This window comes from Pelophylax lessonae, assembly GCF_965119305.1.
Source record: "Pelophylax lessonae genome assembly, chromosome: 12".
Classification (NCBI taxonomy): Eukaryota; Metazoa; Chordata; class Amphibia; order Anura; family Ranidae; genus Pelophylax; species Pelophylax lessonae.
In genome coordinates this window covers 93,807,261-93,810,422 of record NC_138779.1, presented here as the reverse complement: position 1 = coordinate 93,810,422, position 3,162 = coordinate 93,807,261, and positions in this window count along the sequence as shown.

Sequence of the window (3,162 nt, the reverse complement as noted above, 5' to 3'; positions counted from 1 at the left end):
GACGTTGAGGCCTACTAGCTGCAGTAGCAACGCCAGTGTGGCAACATACAATATGAAAGATTTGCATATGAAAAATTCCGTTACTTCGGACGTTGAGGCCTACTAGCTGCAGTAGCAACGCCAGTGTGGCAACATACAATATGAAAGATTTGCATATGAAAAATTCCGTTACTTCGGACGTTGAGGCCTACTAGCTGCAGTAGCAACGCCAGTGTGGCAACATACAATATGAAATATTAGCATATGAAAAAGGTTCACTTACTTCGTTCGAGGTTCAGATCGATAATGTAGCAGATCAATCAGGGTAGATCGTTTGGGTCTGCCGTGTACGGTAGTGAGCATGCGCACGCACGTTGCTCCGCCTCCTTTTTTGACTCACGCAGCGATTTCTGTGTGCGTAGTATCTGTCTGCGACACTGTAGGAAGGCAGCAGGTGCACGAAATGGCAGAGGAGAACGAAGAAGGGCCCAGACCAAAGGGCAAAGGGACATATGGGAGGAAGATAAAGGCAACAGCTATGTCCAGAGATGAGATGATCGATCTTGTGTATCTGCTGGAGAAGCATGATTATGACTGTAAGCTCCAATTATATGAGAGGCCCAACAGCAGGAAAGATGCCATTTTGGACAAAGTTTTGGAATACCTTAGAAAGAAGCATGGAGTAGAGAGATCAAAGGATCAAGTTAGGAAGAGATGGTCCGATTTAAAACTACGTGAACATGATCATTTGGATCAAATCCATCTCACTATCCAAAAACGTGAGTATACATTTTAGTAGGATCTAATGTTAAAAAACTGGATTGCAGCAAATGCTGTATTGTGTCTATACATGTATGACCTCTAAATTTTTTTTTTTTTTTATTCTTACAGGAAATAAAGATAAAGCCAAACAGAGGGAGAGGCAAAAAAGAAGCAATCCTAACCAGACATGTGAAAATGATGACAAGCAGACAGAAGTGAATATTTGCAAAACTAAAAGTAGGTACCCTAGCATATATCCACATATTTTTATTCACATTAGAAAAATGCTAAACCTATGTTTTATTTCTTAAAGAGAAAAAACACAAGAAAAGAAGACTACATGAGGGTGATTCCAGCTATGCAAAATCAACAGGTGACCACACCGATGTGGACAGTGGCATAACGATGGTAGATCCAAGCACGCCAGAGTCTTGTGTTAAAGGTTGGTATTTTAATTATTTTTTTATTAAACTGTACCTATACAACCACAATGTATTCACATGGATGATATTGTAATATTGTCATATTAACTTATATTTGGAAATGCAGATGCTACACCAGAAGAGCATATGGAGGTTCAAGAAAGGACCAGTTATGACAGCAAAATGGATAACCTGTATGAAGACACTTTGGAGATTGTGGGTACAGATGTCATGAAGCCAACACATGTGGACATTGCAGAGCCTGCATCATCCTCCCGTAAGTCACATGATCATGTCTTGGTTCTATTTGTTATGTTCTATCAAGCATATTATGGCCATTAATTAGTATTACTTCCTACACAGAGCACAGTTTGAATCAAACAACTATTGCCCGTCTGTCTGCTGATTTGCTTCACTGCTGCAATCAAGTTCACCAGATTCAGGAAGCAACTAATTCTATATTGTGTTTACTGCAAAATACGATTGATATTTTTGCAAAATTGTAGGCATACAAGGCAGCCGACATAGGAGCTTGAAGGGGGGTGGGAGGAGTTAAAAGTTTACATGATATAGTTTTAAATTCATGTTTAAGTTGTGCAAAAACATTAAGGTTATAATGTTGTTATTTCAAATAATAATGTTGAAGAGGCACAAGGTCTCCTTGCAATACTGCCCTCCATATGTGGTTGATTCTTATGTTGTGCACATATAAATATCGAACAATGGAGATTGGCTTTTCATCAGAAAATATGTTCTTTTTGTTATATTTTTTTTTGGGTAGGTCGGTGGAAGGTTTGCAGGTGCAACTGTAATGAGACCCCGTTCACACTGGGGCGATCCGACTTCCCCAGGCGACCTCCGCGGTGCGAGCGCTACGAACCTCGGGGCGGCCGGCACAGACTTCATATCATTGAAGTCTATGCCGGTCGCTCCGGGTCTCCCCAAAGAAGCTCCGGACCTTGACGGAGCGACTTGTGTCACTCCTATTAGAACGGGTCCGCAGCTTCTCTATGGAAGGCGACCTGTGAGGCGACCAGGTCACCTCACAGGTCGCCCCAGTGTGAACGGGGTCTTGCATGAGCACCATTTGCCTACCTTGACAGACTTTTTTCAAGTCTACATTTAGCTGGACATTGTGTGTTTACATTTTATCTCTGTTCAGCAGAGACCAAACAATCGTAAAATCATTTATGGGTAGTCTGATTGCACGCAAGTTGGTCAATTGATGAGCTTGGGTACAACCAGCCTGTCAGTTTTTTTCATTTAAACTATTGCCAGCGGAGAGAGCTTCTATCAATAATACCTGTTTGTTCTCCCGGTGGCAGGAATGGCATTCCCGCTCCTCCCTCCAGTAGAACACAACGATGCAACAGTCTGTGAGGATTGTGCATTCATACGATTTTTCATTTTGTAGGATAGACACAATTGCACCGTCTGTGGCCTACACTCCCAATGCACAAGTGTGTTATTTACATTTGGGACCATATCATGTCCTGTGTATTAATGATAATGTTTGATCAAACTAAACTAGATGGCTGTAACACAATTCTATGAATCGAAGCATATGACATCAATCGTGTACCTCCTGACAGTGCAGCATGCTATGTACAGCCACACCTAAATAGTGCAATGTTGACTTTTATGAATAATGTTATTTAAATTTTTTTTTTTTTGAAAAGAATCAGAGCAAGAACATAATGTATGTAACCTTTATTTTTTGAGAAAAGTGTTTGAATAAAAGTGGTTCAAAAATGCAATGATTCCTCACTTCAATAAAACACCTTTGTCATTGAAATGTGGTATATGCGAATGTCACTTCTCATAAGTACCCGCTATGGAAAAGACACTTGAGCAGTTTCTTTCACCCTTTTATTTTTCAACATGCAAGAAATTGATTCAAAACAGGCAAGTACAAGATCACATATGATAACATAACAGCTGTACAAACTTAAATGGACCATGTAGCAAAGATGTTTTCTGACACATACAGTATAGCATT